The 19,681-nt window shown below is 35.6% G+C and overlaps 1 pseudogene; it reads right to left on the bottom strand.

The window, feature by feature from the left end:
- The window catches only part of LOC136844440 (sodium-dependent neutral amino acid transporter B(0)AT3-like), a 118,430-nt pseudogene that overhangs the window by 28,046 nt on the left and 70,703 nt on the right, over positions 1–19,681 (bottom strand).

The raw sequence follows: 19,681 nt of genomic DNA, 5'->3' as shown, positions 1-19,681 counted from the left end.
TCCTTTTCTGGTCCTTTTATCATTACCCTCCCACATCTCCTGGGCCCCTACCCCCTTCCCTCGTCTCTACGTCCCACCACCCACCTCTCTGGTTCCCGAAGATCTTCATTTAGTCTCCAGCATCAATCCCTCCTCCTCCTCCTCCTCCTCCTCCTCCTCCTCCTCCTCCTCCTCCTCCTCCTCCTCCTCACCTTTCCCTCTGGTTCGGTGTTCTCCGCTTCACAACTCTTCTTCTTGCTTCGCTACTGCGAGATAGGGTGAAATCTCCTTCTGTACGGCATACCTTTTGAGGTGCCCTTGAAATATGCGTAATATTCTTTCTTTTGATTCTATATTGAGTCCTAAACGACTACATAATCTATGATAAAAATATTAATATAATATATACTATACAATGTTTTTATTTTTCAAATATATTCGTATTCGAACTTACATGCAAGCAAGACTTATACCTAACTTTCAGAGAATTGGCTTCGTGGTTTTTTTCCTTTGAATCAAAACCTGGGAGTTTTTCTAGATGTGGAATTCTGTTAATTGGTGCATTTAATTCTGTGGCCCTAATGTACATCACGGCATCTCTTTGTATGTTAAATTTCCTATTGATTTATCAAGGAATTTACGGTTTGGTTCAAGATATTAACATTTCTGTTTTTCTTTATTCACTTGTTACGAAAAAACAACTTATAACTTAAACTATGAAACTAATCTCATATTTGAATACTACATACTTTCTGATTTTAATAGTTGATGGGTATGCCTCAGCTCTTTCATAAACAAAGCTAAACAAAGTCCAGTCTTTGCATCACAGACAGACACTTCCAAGAAAGAAGATCGTGGTAAAAGTAGCACCGTCATTTCATTCCAGGAACGAGTCCAATCCTGAATCATCCACTGACCTTTGGCAACTAAACGCGGCTCGGAATGGGAAAAGGCTATTAATGTTGCAAAGGATGAACTTTACGGTACGACTTTCTACTTACCCATCGGGCCGGATCGAGATCATAAAAAAGACAACAACAAAAAAGAGAAGATACGTTCAGTCGATACTTTAAGCGCGTCCGATTGCCTGCTTCTATGCCAGACTTCGGACTAGAGGAGGATAAGAATCTACGAGGCGTGGCGATCTGTGATGTCGTGGACAACGCTGGATCTTGGATTCGGAAGGAAACATTAGTTATTCTGATTTCTTTACAGAACGGCCCAAGAACCTTGTGAATTAGTTGAATAGTAATTTTCGGTAACTTCTTTGTCGACTGTTTAAAGCATCGTGAAGTCAAGAAATTCAAAGTATTTTTCCGTCGTTTCTCCAACATGTCAGCGAACACTTACATCGGTAATGTTTCCGCAGGAGGAGATACATAAAAATTACATATCAATATTTACACACACTCCACATCTCTCTCTCTCTCTCTCTCTCTCTCTCTATATATATATATATATATATATATATATATATATATATATATATATATATATATATATATACATAGTATATATATACATATATATGTATATACACAGTATATGTATATATATATATATATATATATATACATATATATATATATATATATATATATAATATATATATATATATATATATATATATATATATATATATATATATATATATGTATATATATATATATATATATATATATATATATATCTATGTATATACATATGTGTGTGTGTATATATACCAACCATCCAAAATTTTCTGTCTTACAAAACTGCCCATACCCTATTTCCAACAGCTTCGGACGAAACCCGGAAAGGAAAACGAACAAAATGAAGATTCAGTTTCCCTTCTGAACAACGAGAACTCAAGCCCGAGAGAGACAGAGAGAGAGAGAGAGACAGACAGAGAGAGAGAGAGAGCCTAATGACTACTAGTACTCACGTCGGGCGTGATCAGATGCTTGAGTCCGTCCTCCATCCCCTTCAGAGTAATTCCTCTCACGAAGAAGATGACCAGTACAAGGTAAGGAAACGTGGCAGTCACATAGACAACCTGGAAGGCGACAGATGCTGTAACTTCTCAATAATAATAATAATAATAATAATAATAATAATAATAATAATAATAATAATAATAATAATAATAATAATAATAATAATAATAATAAAATAAAATCACAATTATATAGTAAATATATTACTATGTAAAATATGTAAATATGTAATATATTTACTATATAATTGTGGATTTTTATTACACAGATTGTTTTTTGAAAATTAATGAATCTGTTAGCAGCAATAATAATAATAATAATAATAATAATAATGTTAATGTTAGATTCACAATTTCGTAATAGTCTGTTTGATAAAAATCCACAATTATATAGTAAATATGTAATATATTTACTATATAATTGTTGATTTTTATTACACAGATTGTTTTTCACGAAATTGTGAATCTATTAGCAGCAATAATAATAATAATAATAATAATAATAATAATAATAATAATAATAATAATAATAATAATAATAATAATAATAATAATAATGTTAAGAGATTCACAATTTCGTTAAAAATAATGTTTAATAAAAATCCACAATTATATAGTAAATATATTACTATGTAAAATAAACCAAAGACTTTCGAACACTTGAACGGTGTTCCTCATCAGTGCTAACCAAGTGTTCGAAAGTCTTTGGTTTATTTTACATAGTAATATATTTACTATATAATTGTGGATTTTTATTGCATAATAATAATAATAATAATAATAATAATAATAATAATAATAATAATAATAATAATAATAATAATAATAATAATAGAGAAACAAATCCACAGTTATGTATGGGTACAAATATATTTGAAAATAACTCTAAATAGAGAGCTTTAGGGACTCTGTTCAATTCCCCTTTTCAGTTAGGAATAATGATAATATTAATAAGGACGAAATTGAAGACGAACGTACATAGCTAGATAGATAGATAGATCGATAGATAGATAGATAGATAGATAGATAATGGAAGATAAATCTTCACGAAACTTGAGTGCACACATAGTGGAATATATAGATAGATAGATAGATAGATAGATAGATAGATAGATAGGATAGATGAATGATAGATAATGGAATGAAACTTGAGTGCACACACATAGTAAAAAGGAATAAAGGAATATAGATAATGGAATGGATAGATAGATAGATAGATAGATAGATAGATAGATAGATAGATAGATAGATAGATAGATAGATAGATAGATAGATAATGGAATGGATAAATCTTCACGAAACTTGAGTGCACACACATAGTAAAAGGAATATATAGATAGATAGATAGATAGATAGATAGGATAGATGAATAATGGAATGGATAAATCTGACGTACAGTGATAGAGAAAAAGATAGTGGACAAGTACAGTGATAGAAAAAGCAGTGGACAAGTATAACAATAATAACACGAAACAATTCCCTTGCTTTTACATCGTCACGAGAACATTACTCATGCTAATACTTACTCCCCCCCCAAAAAAAAAATAAATAAACAAATGAAAAAATAACATAATTCCACATTACGGAGAGCTGCCGGACTCGAAATCCCAGGTATCGACTTTGTCATCAAAAGGCCATAAAATTTCATTAGACGTCACCAACTGCAATAAGACTTTCCCGAGTCCATAACTCGAGAGATTTAAGGGACGGCGCAGTCCGATCTTTCACGGACTGATGGTGGCAGCTTCGGTGTTTCGAAAATGAAATGAGAAGAGAAATAAGCGTATTCTTTTTGACACGGAAAACGAGAATACACGGCAGGGAACAGATGGTTAGAAAATTGTATACACAAAAAAGCATAAGGCACATAACGTATTCATTGCTGAAGAGGTGAAATTGTTCATTTTGAACGCATGAATTTCTTATGCATTTGCATGAACGTGCATTACGGAAATAATACCTCGAAAGTCTACCTTGCAATACTTTTCTTTAATGAAGGTGAGGTGAGCTATGTGGAGTCAATAATGTTTGTTTGTCAATAAGCACCAAAACTTGAGCATGTGGAAAGTGGGCACCAAATGAATGTTTTTACCAAGATTTATGTAAATTCGTTCATTCATTCTAAAGATATTTTGTGGAAAATAAACAAAGTCATGGGTAAAAAAGGAAACATTGTATCTTCCCAATTCCTTTGACGGAAGTGTAAGCATCCATATGATAGAAAATTGGAAACATACAAACGGCCATTTTTAAATAATGACATTAAGAAATCCAAAAGCATTCAATTATTATCAAATAACATGGGTAAAATATGTTTAAAAAAATTACTAGAATAACAAGAGCGAATCCTTCATGGAAAAACAAAGTTATCAGGAACAATACGAAAACAAAGCAGTGATAATTTGACAACAAACTTCAAGAACACCCAAAGCATAATCCCTCGCAGCATCGAAATTCTTTCACTTTGCTTCCTGATTCTTCGTATCGCTTTTGTTTTCCGGTCTATGTTTTCGTATCGCGACAGCCTGTTGTCTCGGAACGAAAGGGACCCAAAAGTAAAGTTTTACGTTCGGTGGTTGATGAATCTGATCGAGGGAGAACCTCGGGTCATTGTCCTCATGCCCGCGCGACCGAAAGGACGAAGTACGAACTCTCCTCCGTGATACCGGCGTAGAATCAATAGGCTCTGACCTTTCGAAGATGTACACTACACGGCTGTTCAGAGTTAAAGCTCTTGGATAGGTCGTCTAGTGTGTCGTTGGAATCTTGTATTGGATCGTTAGAGTTGTTTGTGTGGCAAACGTTAATTCATGTTAAGATTCAGCCCCGTATTTGTCTTGCATTGAAGATTTAAGGTTGTTTGAGTGGCAAATGTTAATTCATGTTAAATTTCAGCCCCGTATTTGTCTTGCATTGGAGATTTACAATTGTTTGTTTATCAAATATTAAATCATGTTCAATTTCAGCCCCTTATTTGTCTTGCATTAGAGATTAAGAGTGTTTTGTGTGTCAAAAGTTAATTCATGTTAAATTTCAGCCCTGTATTTGTCTCGCATTGGAGATTTACAGTTGTTTGTTTGTCAAATGTTAATTCATGTTAAATTCCAGCCCCGTTTTTGTCTTGCACTGGAAATTTACAGTTGTCTGTGTGGCAAATATTAACTCATGTTACATTTCAGCCCTGTATTTGTCTTCTGTTGGACATATAGAGTTGCTTGAGTGTTAAACGTTGATTCATGTTAAAATTCAGCCCCGTATTTGTCTTATATTGGAAAAGTTCATTCATGTTAAAATTCAGACTTGTGTCTCTCATCACGGTAGACGGATTATAGGTTAAAATCTCCCCCATACAATTCATGGCTGTAGTGTCGAAGGATCGAGAAAGTGATCAGGTGTTTATAACAACGCAGGTAAGTTAAAGGTTCAACAGGGAAGGGTTTTGTTTTCAAAAGAGGTCGATTTAAACCTTAAACGCCTCTTACTAACACTACAAGAAATCGTTCCTCGTGGAAAGGTGGAAATTGATGTGCTAATAAGCATATGAGGTATGAAGTAGGGAAGAATGGACGAAAGCTGCTGCTGATTAGAGAGAGAGAGAGAGAGATGAAGTCGAAACATATGTGAAGCCTGAAGGTACTATTTACTGCTTGACTGATTAGGAGAATTATCTGGTGTCATCTCTGGCAAGGTCATAATCAAAGGAAATCGGAAAGAAGTAGGAAGGAGAGAGAGAGAGAGAGAGAGAGAGAGAGAGAGAGAGAGAGAGAGAGAGAGAGAGAGAAGACGTTGAAAGCGTCTAAATGCAATCATGTAACTATCAGGAAGGAGAGAGAGAGAGGAGAAGGAGAGAGAGAGAGAGAGAGAGAGAGAGAGAGAAAAGACGTTGGAATCTAAATGCAATCATGCAACCATCGCAGGAAGGGAGAGAGAGGAGAGAGAGAGAGAGAGAGAGAGAGAGAGAGAGAGAGAGAGAGAGAGAAGAAAGAGAAAGAAGAAGAAGAAGAAGAAGAAGAGGCGTTGAGAAAGCGTCTAAACGCAACCATGCAATTATCGCAGGAAGGGAGAGAGAGAGAGAGAGAGAGAAGAAAGAAGAAGAAGAAGAAGAAGAAGAAGAAAGAAGAAGAAGAAGAAGAAGATGTTGAAAGTGTCTAAATGCAATCATGCAACCATCGGAGGAGGGAGAGAGAGAGAGAGAGAGAGAGAGAGAGAGAGAGAGAGAAGAAAGAAGAAGAAAGACGTTGAAAGTGTCTAAAATGCAATCATGCATGCATCATGCAACCATCGACGTTGAGGAGCAACCATCGAGAGAGAGAGAGAGAGAGAGAGAGAGAGAGAGAGAGAAGAGAAGAGAGAAGAAGAAGAAGAAGAAGAAGACGTTGAAAACGTCTAAATGCAAATGCAATTATCGCAGACGTTGAGTGTCTTAAATGCAATCATGCAACCATCGCAGGAGGAGAGAGAGAGAGAGAGAGGGGAGAGGAGAGAGAGAGAGAGAGAAGAAGAAGAAGAAGAAGAAGAAGACGTTGAAAACGTCTAAAATGCAATCATGCAACCATCGCAGGAAGGGGAAGGAGGAGAGAGAGAGAGAGAGAGAGAGAGAGAGGAGAGAGAGAGAAGAAGAAAGAGAAGACGTTGAAAACGTCTAAATGCAATCATGCAACCATCGCAGGAAGGGGGGAGAGAGAGAGAGAAGAAGAAGAAGAAGAAGAAGAAGAAGAAGAAGAAGAAGAAGAAGAAGACGTTGAAAGTGTCTAAATGCAATCATGCAACCATCGCAGGAAGGGGAGAGAGAGAGAGAGAGAGAGAGAGAGAGAGAGAAGAAGAAGAAGAAGAAGAAGAAGAAGAAGAAGAAGACGTTGAAAGTGTCTAAATGCAATCATGCAACCATCGCAGGAAGGGGAGAGAGAGAGAGAGAGAGAGAGAGAGAGAGAGAGAGAGAGAGAGAGAAGAAGATGAAGAAGAAGAGAGAAGACGTTGAAAACGTCTAAATGCAATCATGCAACCATCAGGAAGGAGGAGAGAGAGAGAGAGAGAGAGAGAAGAAGAAGAAGAAGAAGAAGAAGAAGAAGAAGAAGAAGAAGACGTTGAAAGCGTCTAAACGCAATCATGCAACCATCTCATCGAGGAATCTTCCAAGGCAGCTAATTAAATGTCAACCTTATCTAGGACAAGGTTTTTCTTTCCCTTTTCTTTAAATCGGGGCAACAATCGGTGTTTTTTTTAGGAATCCTTCCTGATGGTGTCATTACTCCTCCAGTAGGACTTGCAGGAAATAAGGAAGGATGCCCAAAGGAGTTCATTGTGAATGTAAGAAGTGAGAAAAAAGGTGATAATGATGGGATACGGTAAACGTAAAGAATAGAATAAAAATGAGAGTTATGATAACAAATGATAGAAATATCTGACCCACAGAAGCAAATAATTTGAAAGAATGATGGGATAAAAGAAAAGCTGAGAAAAATGGGAGATAAACATAAGAGTTAGATAAGAATTAAGGTCCAAAACGATAATAATTAGACCAGTAACGAAATAGGAAGACATGCTTCAGCATACATGAACAAACGTGGTCATATGAGAGAGAATTCTCGTCAATTTAATTGTCACTCTTTTTGGTGTTTTGTGAATGAATTTCAGTTGAGTGTAAGACAGGTCTAAGAGCCGTATCTAAGTAGTCCACAGAGGAACAGATTAAGAGCATAAACAATAGTCTTAGTAGTTGTAGTAGTAATAGTAGTATTAGCTACTAGTAGCAGTAGCAGTATGGACGAACAAATGTAATCATATAGAAAAGAATTCAAGTCAATATCATTGTCACTTTTTTTGATGATTTGTAAATTTCAGTTGACGAGTACATGACATGCCTGAGAGCTGTTTCAAGTAGCCGATGTAGCAACAGATTGAGAACATAAACAATAGCCCTAGTAGGAGTAGCAATAGTAGTGTTATTGTGCTTAGTAGTAGTAGTAGTAGCAAAAGAACTCATGACCTTTCCAGAGAGTAGGTCTTCTTCGAAGGTTACCAAGACTCACCTTCCCTGAGGATGCTATGCCCTTGGCCATGCACAGATAGGTGAGAAACCAAGCCATGAGCAGACATATGGCGATTTTCCAGTTGAATTTCTCCGGATGGTTGATGTCCGACGAAATCTCGAGGGTCTCTCTGTACCAGAAGTACTCTGTCGGACTGCTCCTCTGCGGGAGAAAGACGAGGAACCTTTCGTCAGGAGACGTTTAGAGTTTTCTAATTCTGAATGAGTGAAAACCCACAATACTGTAAATGAGAGACTGTATTTTTCCAAAATGCAAAAGATGTTAAAAAAAAGGGAGCTTTGTGCAAGAGGTCGAAGGTTCCTTTTATTTAATCTCTTCTGTATTTTGGAGAAATACAGTCTCTCATTTATATTACTGTGGCTTTTTACTCATTATTTCTGGTCACAATATAGTGATGCACCATAGCTAATTCTGAATGTTTTATTTTTTTTCTCGGCTTGATTTTAGGAGTTTGTTGATATCAGTGAGATAGAGAAAATGTACGTCTGTGTGTTCGGGAATTTCTTACATTTGACAAAATCTATTGATGGCTACTTGTTATGAAAGTACTGTTTCATTGTCTTAGGATATTTGATTTCATTCATTTAAAGTTATCTTGCAGACAAATCTGGCAAAAAATTAGTGTCCCCACCACTTAGAATTCTACCTCAAAAAAATCCAGCTATGAAATAGCTAACGGCCAGTTATTTTGAACAAAAGAAACCACAGCTATAATACCCTATCATTTAAGTAAGATAATGAAATTGTACAAGGATTTTATAATTGTAAACAATTAATTTATAAAAAAAGTACAACTATCTAACGATGATGAAAATTGTAAAAAATATTTTATAATTGTAAAAAATTAATTTATGAAGAAATACGACTATCTAACAATGATGGAAATTATACTTGTTAGATCTTACGATGCCTCTTAGGAATATAATACTGACTTAGATTAGGATTCTGTGACATTTATCAGCCTCTCAAAACAACTCCTCGTTTATGATCTAATAATAAAAATGAATATATAAAAATAAAACTATCCAGCGATGATAGGACTCATGATTATTAAACCTTAAGACGTAGGGTATTTACTGTAGTACCCTCGTTAACCACTCAAAACAACCACTCAAAACAACCGTTCATTCCGAAGGTACTTACCTCACACTCCTTGACTTCTCTATAGGAGCCATTGCCGAAATACTCCACCGGACAAAAGGCCCAGGGCAGAGGGCTTCGGAAACTCTGTCAGGAGTAAAGTTAAAGTGAAGCAAGAGTGTTATTCGAGGACCTACAGGGTAAGTGTAAAATAAGTGCCCTGTGGTACTTTCAGTTTTCCTATTAAGTATCTAAAGGTATATGATGAAATTGGTGTGTATAAGTATATACATACAAAGCACAAATAAATGACAGTTGGCGCAAGTAGTTATGTGAACATGATGTATGTAAACATATATGTTTGCGCAATTTCTTTGAGTGTGTAAAAAATTGTTTGTATATACAGGTTTATTTTTCGTTATTTCTTGTAGTGATCAAGTACCTTTTTTTATTGCCTTTGAAAAGTAGAGTGCTCCCTTTAGAACCCATCTTATTAAAAAATAAATAAAATCGGAGGTAGCTTTCTAATCTCATTTTAGCTTTTGTTAAACAATCGTTTTAGGAAGTTGTTTTATTTTCTCTGAACAGATTCGTTGGTAAAGAAATTAATTCTGTGAAATTGTCTTATATTTTCCTGACAGATTAGTAGATGAAAGCTTTAAACCTCTATAGTATGTGTTTAAATGATAATCATGAGGTAAAGATTGTTTTTCCTTAATTTGTTTGTAATTGAAAACTAGAAATTGTTTATACAACAATGGTGAGAATTTTTTCTTGAATGTACTTACCTTACTAATATATAAAGGACATATCCTCTGGTTTTGTTTATACGTTAGTCATTAGCTTTTTTTATGTTGTTAAAAATGTATTTTGACGCTTTTCAAAAAAGGAAAAGAGTTAAATCATAAATTTTCTGGTTTTCAAAGAGACATTTTGGATCTGTGCAAACTTAATTATAAAGAAATCACCAAAATTACTTTAATAATAATAATAATAATAATAATAATAATAATAATAATAATAATAATAATAATAATAATAATAATAATAATAATAATAATAATAATGGAAATTCACTCATTCACGCATGTAGATGAGACAAATTGCAAAATCGGTTATTTACTTTCAAAGTTTGGGTTCAGTCTTGAAGTGAGGTAATAATAATAATAATAATAATAATAATGATAATAATAATAATAATAATAATAATAATAATAATAATAATAATAATAATAATAATAATAATAATGTCGATCTTAATAATAATAATAATAATAATAATAATAATAATAATAATAATAATAATAATAATAATAATAAAAACTGACAGATTTATCGAATAACAAGTCTCATCCATTTGCAACCCTCCTTTGAAATCAGGACAACATGATTTCAAAACGTATTTCTTTTTTGTCTGTGTGTTTCTTGTTGGTCGAATTTCTTATATATACACAATGACAACCAATCACAGTTGTAAGATCACATTATATACACAATTTACTGATAAAGGTACTATTTAATTTTCAATTGAAAACACAGTACACTATTTCTTAATCTTGCTCAAGGACAAATGGTGATGCTTAAGAAAATAATGATAGTACAGAAAATGTGTTTGCGTATGCATACACTTACATACGTTCATACGTGCATTGTATGTATGTATATATATGTATGCATATACATATATATATATATATATATATATATATATATATATATATAAAACAAATAAAATATTATATATATATAAATATATATATATATATATATATATATATATATATATATATATATATATACTATATATATATATATATATATACATACATATATATACATATATATGTACATACATATATATACAGTATATATAATGTATTGCACATACGAAAATATGACTGTATACCTATACGTACCCACAAACAAACCTTTCCTCATCGCATGCAAAACTAAGAACAGAAAGTACCATTGCTTGTCAATGGCAGAGAAACAAAAAAAAAAAAAGTCAAAATATCATCATTCCAAAAACAAAAGACAAACGTAGGGAGAACTGGTGCACTTAAAAAGATGGTATATAACCGCAAATACTGGTGATGAGAGTGGCGCTAAAAAGCTCTGTGATTTAGCCAATCTAGAGCCTAAATGATTTACTCTAATTCAAGAGCGGAGGAAACCAAAAAAAAAAAGGGTGGGAGGGTATATTCAGATATCCGTGGGTACTCCCGTTCCTGAAAGGCGGTGCATTGGTGAGTACCTCACGCGGGCGGTGTGTCAGAGACATTGGTCAAATCTGAAGGAAACTGGAGGATTTAGGATGTTGGATTGTACAAGGTGAAGATAGGCTTTAGATTCTTGGACAAACAGATGATAAACACGGGGAAAATGCCGCAATAATTTGGAAGGCAAGAAAGTAATTTTGATGAAATCTGAGGAAAATCGAAGGATTTAGGTAAAATCAAAAGGATTTAGGTAAATTCAAAAGGATTTAGGTTAAAAAAAAGGATTTGTGTAAAACAAAGTCACTAGATTCTTGTACAGACAGATGACAAACACAGGAAAAATGCTGCAATAATTTGGAAGGAAGGAAAGTAATTTTGATGAAATCTGAGGGAAATCGAAGAATTTAAGTAAAAATAATATTTTTGTAAAAAAAAAAAAAAGATTTAGGTAAAAGAAAAAGTCACTAGATTCTTGGACAAACAGATGATAAACACGGGGAAAATGCCGCAATAATTTGGAAGGCAAGAAAGTAATTTTGATGAAATCTGAGGAAAATCGAAAGATTTAGGTAAAATCAAAAGGATTTAGGTAAATTCAAAAGGATTTAGGTTAAAAAAAAGGATTTGTGTAAAACAAAGTCACTAGATTCTTGTACAGACAGATGACAAACACAGGAAAAATGCTGCAATAATTTGGAAGGAAGGAAAGTAATTTTGATGAAATCTGAGAGAAACCAGAAGGATTTAGGTAAAAAAAGGGGAATTTACGTAAAAAAAACAGGATTTTAAAAAAAAAAAAAAAAAAGGGGGAATTTATGTAAAAAAAAAAATGGATTTAGGTAAAAAAAAAAAGTCACTAGATTCTTGGACAAACAGGTGATAAACACAGGAAATATGCTTTAACAATTCGAAATGAAAGAAAGGACGGAATTTCAATGACATTTAAGCTGATAGAATCATAACAACATTTACCAATGACAATTCTAGTGGTAAGTGATTAGAGTAATCCTATATTTTTGGCTTGTATAGGAAACGAAATCATAAATAGCATAGAGTATAGAATGAAAAATTGCGAATAATTAGTATTTTTAACAGTGAATCGTATTGTACAATTAAAATTTTGTAAAGAACACGATATAAAGAGATAGAAATAAATGCAGGAACTGATGCATTCTAAATATGCCAAACGAGAATGAGAAAACTGAGAATCCAGACAAACACTGAAGGAAAAGAAAAATCTGGGAAAGAAAAAGAAATTTATAAAATGGACGAAACTGAAACAGACATTTGACACGTAGAGGATAATGCTACGAGACGTAAGCAAAACCAAAGGTAATTGACAAAAACTGAACCTATTTATGGACTGAACTTCGAAAACAAACAAAAGGAGGGAGAGGAGATGTAAACAATTGTGTGCATAAGACAGAAACAAATGAAGAACAACGAAAGGATGCTGTAAAAGAAGAAATGTGAAGTATAAATCTGACACGGAAATAGATACAGAAAGGAAGATGGCTAACGAGAGAGCAAAAACGGCAACATTAGGTAACGTAAGAACAAAGATAAAGAAAGGAAAATGAAAAGAGAGAGAGAGAGAGATGAAAGAGAGAGAGAGAGAGAGAGAGAGAGAGAGAGAGAGAGAAGATTAATATGCACAGAACGAAGCACATCACAATGAAAATAATGCGGAAACAGAGGGTCTCCGGATGACAATTACACACACATAAACGGGAATAAAGAATGGACGATAAAAAGGGACACGTGTAAATAAAGAAGCAAAAGTCTTCACATAACACCAGACGGTAATCACGTCACATATGAGGCGATGTTTGTAAATGAAAATTGAGAAAAACACTTTAGACAACAACTATCACAGACAAGAAGGTAAAATACAGGAGTTGAGATCTAACATTTTGTGAAGGGATTCGTACCTCTAGCTAAGAATACATATGGGCATAAGAATAAGGTTTCAAGGATATGGTCAGGTTATCTATACCAAAGGATCTGTGAAGTCACTGACAAAATAACACTGGCTATGCAGGATAGGGGTCTGAGATGAGGTTATCGAAATAAATCAGAAACTAATTACTTTTCTCTACAAAAAAATGGGGGGGAAGGTCATTTTGGGACTAGGACCAATTACAATGTGTAGCGACTGCACCATTTCCAAGCAACCGAGAGGATGCTAGGGTCATGATTCATTTGAGGACTGGAAAGAAGAATTTCTGGAAGAATTCCAGGAGATAATCTTGAGGGCCTTCGGTATTGAGTCATTCCATCGATTTTGAAGGTTCCAGCGTCCTCAAAAGGTTGACGTCAGCTAGCGTTAAGTATTAAACCGTTCCAGTGATCTGGACTAATCCAGTCTTTCCAAAAAGATCAGAAGCTTGTCAGTCTTCTTGAATAGATCGTAGTTTCAACAGTTCCAAAAGGTCATAGCTTTCGTAATCGTCCCCAAGAAGTCATAAGTTTTAGCAGTCTTCTTCAGAAGTTTTTAGTCTTAGCAGACTATTCCAAAAGGCCATAGGCCTATAGGCCTAATAGTAAGTCTTGGCAAGAAGGTCTTAGAATTAGCAGTCTTTCCCAAAAGATCGTCCCCCTTTGACAGTCTTCCCCTAAAGTGTACAAAATAGGTCATAGAGTCAGCAGTCTTCCCCAAATAGTCGTGGTCTTAGAGGTCAACCCCCTCCCTTAAGGTCAGAACCTTTGCAGCCCTCCCCAAAATGCCATACACATCCGTAGCAGCCATCCCCAAAGGGTCATGACCTTAGCATCCTCGAGCAGTGTCTTCAAATTCAACCAGAAGCATCCAAAGAAGCCGTTATCAAATGCCTAGCATCGCCTCAAGATACACACGCACACACACGCTTCTCCAGTACTCAGAGGCGCCCTAAGGACATTCCAGATCCAGTGTGGTAGCACTCCTACTGTAGTACAGAATTTTACAGGGAGAGGAAAAAGAATGTAAGAATGTGCACAGAGTAATATTTTTGGTGAGACAAAATAGCCATGGCATGCCTGCTAAGAGAAGCCGAAATTCAATAGATATGGTAAAAAAAAAATAAAAAAGGAATGCGAGATTAATTTCAACTTTTCGTTATATAAACCTTCACAATCTCGTAGCGTTGGCAGCGACCAGTCACGTGATTTCGACGGTATGCTGTTGACCAATAAGATTGGCTGTTACAAGGAGGAGCAAAGAACTTCTCTAATTGTCTATTCTGCTTCTTAGATTATTTTTTGTCCTTATTGCTATGGTACGAACAGGGATATTTATTGCAAAAGATACAATCTATGACTCCTGCATTTGTATAAAGATTGGTTTCATTTGTAATTCTTAAGACATCTGTGGGGAAAGCAGCGCTTTGGCTACTGGTAAAGCTGTAATATAACCTTAGGTGGATATTATGTTTCCAGATATAAATAACTATTTTCATCCTAGTCACTTGAAGAATAGTACTCATATAGACCTACTCAAGACAGAAATCTTGATTCATTTTGTACTGCAGCTGTAAAAAAAATATATTTATGGATATTTTATACATAAGATATTTATGACCAAAGGTAAATATATGAAGATTTGGAAACTGAAATTAGGTTTATTACTTTGGCTATTAATAATATTCTAGCAGAACATGAAACATACAAGAAACCAGGAACAGACTCGAAGTCATATTTGAGCTTAAGAAACAGAAGATTATTTAAAAAGTCTTTGAAGAATTTAAATGAAAATCTTTATAGCTAGGAGTAAGTAGAATCTCAGTCAATTTCGTCAGTGAAAAGACATTAAACGAAAATTAAATTCTCTTGATCTGATTTGCAAAGGAAACTTAATTTGTCCAACTCTACTCGTGGCTGAGAGCAATAATAGCTATGAAACTGTAATACAAATTGGGATGGTAATTATGGCAGTGGTAAACATAAATACTTTCAACATGAGGATACTGTCTTTGAAGTCATTCGCTTCCTGCAGCATTTAAATTAAATTTGTTTTCGAAGGCTCAGCTTTTTTCAGCCGTCATGGGTTTCACACGGCAATGCTACCTGACCTAATATTCCTGCTAATACCCCTGCCTTCATTAAACACTAGGGAACACCTGAATAACACATGGAAAACATTGCTCCCTGTCCTAGCAAATAATTTTTCTTTTTCTGAGAATGTTTTTAGCTCTGAAGCGAGTCCCTAAGACTTAGCAACGATGAAAAAAAAAAATCCCCAAAAAACAGGCACAAAACCCAATGTAAATTAAAACGCTAATATTTACTGGAAATTGTGGGTTTTGCCATCGTCTAGATTATTAATTTTTTTTTTAAACTTCTCAAGTTCAACAGTCAAATCTTGATGCTCTGGATACGAGAAAACTACTAAAAAAACTGAATCATGAAAAAAAACAATTTAAAATGTCGAGAGTTATTGAGAAGTGGATGGGGTTTTGCAGACTGATATCCGGGGAAGAAGATGCCACGTCAAGGTGAAAGGAACACTGCGAAATAGAGACAGAGAGACACAAGTGAGCTCGGTCACAGCTACACAAAGAATGAGAAACAAGACAACGGTTTGGGGGGTCAGACTCACTCCCGCTAGGTAATAGAGACACCAGGCGATGATGGTGTTATAGTAGAGTGCCACATTGAAGGACACGAAGGCTGATGCCACTCCGATGCCACCACAGTAAGGAGACACCTGGAAAGCAGAGAAGGTGTTGACTGATTGGTTACGAGATTTTAGGTCTTGAAGACCAAGCGCCGGAACCCATCAGGATTATTCAGCGCCGTAATGGAGGCGAGATATATAAATTAATGATATGATTGATAATGAATAGGTGAATGATGATATGCTAGTAAAATTCAGTGTTAAAATATGAACGTAAAAAATGAAGAATGATATTAGAGAGAACCAACAAAAAATAAGTATATATTAAACTTCTATATTCAAAATGTATACTTAGTATAAGAATAAGTATGACTAAAATCTTTATTAAATATACTAATATCATATCTCATTAAAATAACCAGATTCTTTCAGATAACTCGTAAGGTTATCATAAGGCTTTTTATATTCACGGATATTGAGCCACAAATACCCTTGATAGCCGAGTGATCAAAGTCGATTGTTTATCATTGTACCCAAACCAAGGGCCCACGTTTGAATCCTGGCCTGGGCAGGTGCACCAGTTAATTATCAATCCCCTCAGGTATAAGTTATTCCCAATGTATAGTGAATCTGATATTAAACGATATTTGTGAATGTAAAGAGAGATGTGTTTACTTTGTATATCGTTGTTTTTTAACCAAAGGCCAAGGTTTTAATTCTGCCCTGGGCAGATGCACCTATCAATAATAATTCGCTTTAGGTATAAGTTATTCCCAATGTATAGTGAATACCATATCAAACGATATCTATGAATATAGAGAGAGGTAAGTGTGTTATGTTGATTTGCTCCCAAGTTACTTAACTGTACCCAAAACATCTTGACTAGAGATGGTTCCTACCTGGTTCCAGACGCCGATGGCCCCTTTCCTTAGACGCTGCCCAACTGCAAGTTCGAGGTAGAAGATAGGAATTCCTTCCACAGCCAACATTATCAAGTAAGGGAACAAAAACGCCCCTGCGATGAAACAAAATGAAAAAGAGGCATTCAAGTCAAATCGTTTATACACAGGAGTTAATGTTGTTCAATACAGTTGAATGAGAATATATTCAGTCACATTAATTCAAACTGAGTGAGCTGAGATGTCACCTAATCGGTATATTAAGGGTTTTTGAAATTATTTAAATCGAATGGGAAGTTTTACTTAGCAACAGAGAGAGAGAGAGAGAGAGAGACAGAGACAGAGACAGAGAGAGAGCTAGAGAGAGAAAGAGGGAGAGAGTGGGCGTGTGTGTGTGAGAGAGAAATAGAGTGTGTGTTTGTCTGTGTGTGTGTGTGTGTGAGAGAGAGAGAGAGAGAGAGAGAGAGAGAGAGAGAGAGAGAGAGGAGACAAGTTTAAAGTTTGCTGGCCCCACCCCCCAAAACGAAGGGGATTTGCTTCATCCTTTCTTCCTCTTTAGGCTGGAAAATCTCTCCCCCCAAATCCCACCCCACTCCTAGCAGCCAGATCCCTCCTCCGATGTAATAAACAGTAGCGACCGAGAAGCCCTAACCAAACAAGGCGAGAGACAGACAGAAAAAAGAAAAGAGAGAGAGAGAGAGAGAGAGAGAGAGAGAGAGAGAGAGAGAGAGAGAGAGAGAGAGAGAGAGAGAGAGAGAGCGACTGGAAAAGAAAAATCCGTTTTTTAGGGGAGGACATAAAATACAATAAGAAGCAAATCGCATAAAACCAAACTTGGGAGCAGTTATTTCAGATCCGGCATTAAGTCAACTCATTAGCACAGCATAACTGAGCGAGTTCTTAGGCTGCTTCTTCATCTCAATTTTTTCTGCAGAATTATGAGGCTAAATGAGGCTACGTTGTGTTTTCAAACTCGCAAAGGGGGAGTAGACTCCTTTATGTGCATGCAAGGGAGATCTCAGAGAAATGAGAAGCAAGGGATAAATGAGTAACTTAAGCTTCTTCTCCTTTTTTTTTGCAGAAATAAATGAGGCTACGTTCCTTTATCAAACTTGCAAGGGGGGGGGGAGTAGATTCAAACAAACAGGAGACTTAAAAAACAAAAGAGATTTACAAACAGAGAATTTACAAACAAGGTACTTACAAACGGGATATTTACAAACATGGGATTTACAAACAAGATACTTACAAACGGAATATTTACAAACAAAAGATACAGAATTTATATAAACCCGGACGACAGAAAATAAAAAAAACAGGAAACGAAAATATAAAGAAAAACACAAAACAATTGCTCGAAGAAAGAATAAATTAAGGCCTCTTTCTGGGATCAAAACAGAATGACCATCTTGAAGAAAGTCTTCTTCTTCTTCTTCTTCTTCTTCTTCTTCTTCTTCTTCTTCTTCTTCTTCTCTGGTGAGAATAAAAGAAATAATTGGAGTAGAGAGAGAGAGAGAGAGAGAGAGAACCTCTTCTGGGCGAGAACATCACGATATTATCCACCCACTTGAGCAAGAAAGAAAAAGACAATAAAAAAAAGAAAGAGAAAAGAAAAAGTAAAAATCACTCGAGTTCCTTCTTCGAGTCAAGGCTCCCCCTCCCCTTTCCCTTACACCCTCCTCCCTTCCTTCAACACCCCCCCCCAAACACTTTCCACCCTCCAGAACCAACACAGGTGTGTAATTCATGCAGCGAGTTGTTTGAAGACAATGTCACTTAAAATTGTCCTTTTTTTTATTGTCTGTTTAATCCGGGATTTATCTTTGTGCGTCTGTGTTCGCAGGTTTGTCTGCGTAAGAATGTGTTTAATTTGTTTTGTTATTTGTGTAATGTTTTCATATTAACTCTGTTTATTAACCTTTCTGTTTATTGACGATAAATGTACGAAAACGTTATACAAATGATAGCCACTATACCACCCTTACAAAAATCTTGATAAGCTGCTTCTCTGACTTTGTGTTTTTTTTTATTGGTTTTTCGTTATCATTCGTGTTTGTTTATACGTTTATTCATCCGTTCATATACATTATTTTCCATATGTGTTCATCTATTCGCTTGTTTTCACGTAGCTCTTAATAACCATTGCAACTTGTTTCTTATATCTCTGCACACCTTTTGAGAACGAAAAATTTTGATAGCAATAGATCATTACCAGAATATCTCTATCATATTAGTTATTAGTTCTGTCTGCGTACGTTACGCACTTTCCTGCATCTTTCACAACTCCCATGGCATCAAAATTCAGTCCTTTTCGCGGACCACCCAAACACTTAACCAATGACCTTCCCAGCCTAACTGAAATTCAATGACCCCTATCCAGTCTCGCCCAGGCTACAGATAATCCCTCGTCTCTGAAAACGGAGGAAGGAAATTAACGAGCAAATTCCGTGATCTTCGCGATTCGTCTCTCAACTTCTGGAAGAAGAAGAAGAAGAAGAAGAAGAGGAGGAGGAGGAGGAGGAGGAGGAGGAGGAGGAGGAGAGGAAAGAAAATATGGGAAGAGGGGATAAAGAAACAAGGGGAAATTCCCATAAATCCTTCCTCCCCGGAGGGCTGAGAGGGATGATTCCGTCGCCATAATCTTGATCAATCATCTGCGATCTCTCTCCCCGGTGGGAACGACCCGAGGAGTAAAAAAAAAAAAAAAATATGTCACCGAAGCGAATTTATGGCTCAGATTTCGGCTGAGTCCCAAGCCGATCTCCGACGATCTCCGTGCCGGTGGGTTGACGCTTTCTTGACTTACCAGAAGCTGGGGAAGGGGAAGGCGATGGGGCGGGGGGGGGGGCAGCGCTCCCCTAGGCTTCTCGTGGCTCATATTCGCG

This window comes from Macrobrachium rosenbergii, chromosome 2 (genome assembly GCF_040412425.1).
Source record: "Macrobrachium rosenbergii isolate ZJJX-2024 chromosome 2, ASM4041242v1, whole genome shotgun sequence".
NCBI classification, from domain to species: Eukaryota; Metazoa; Arthropoda; class Malacostraca; order Decapoda; family Palaemonidae; genus Macrobrachium; species Macrobrachium rosenbergii.
Note: the sequence above shows the minus strand (reverse complement) of the source record. Positions and strands in the feature narration are given on the sequence as shown.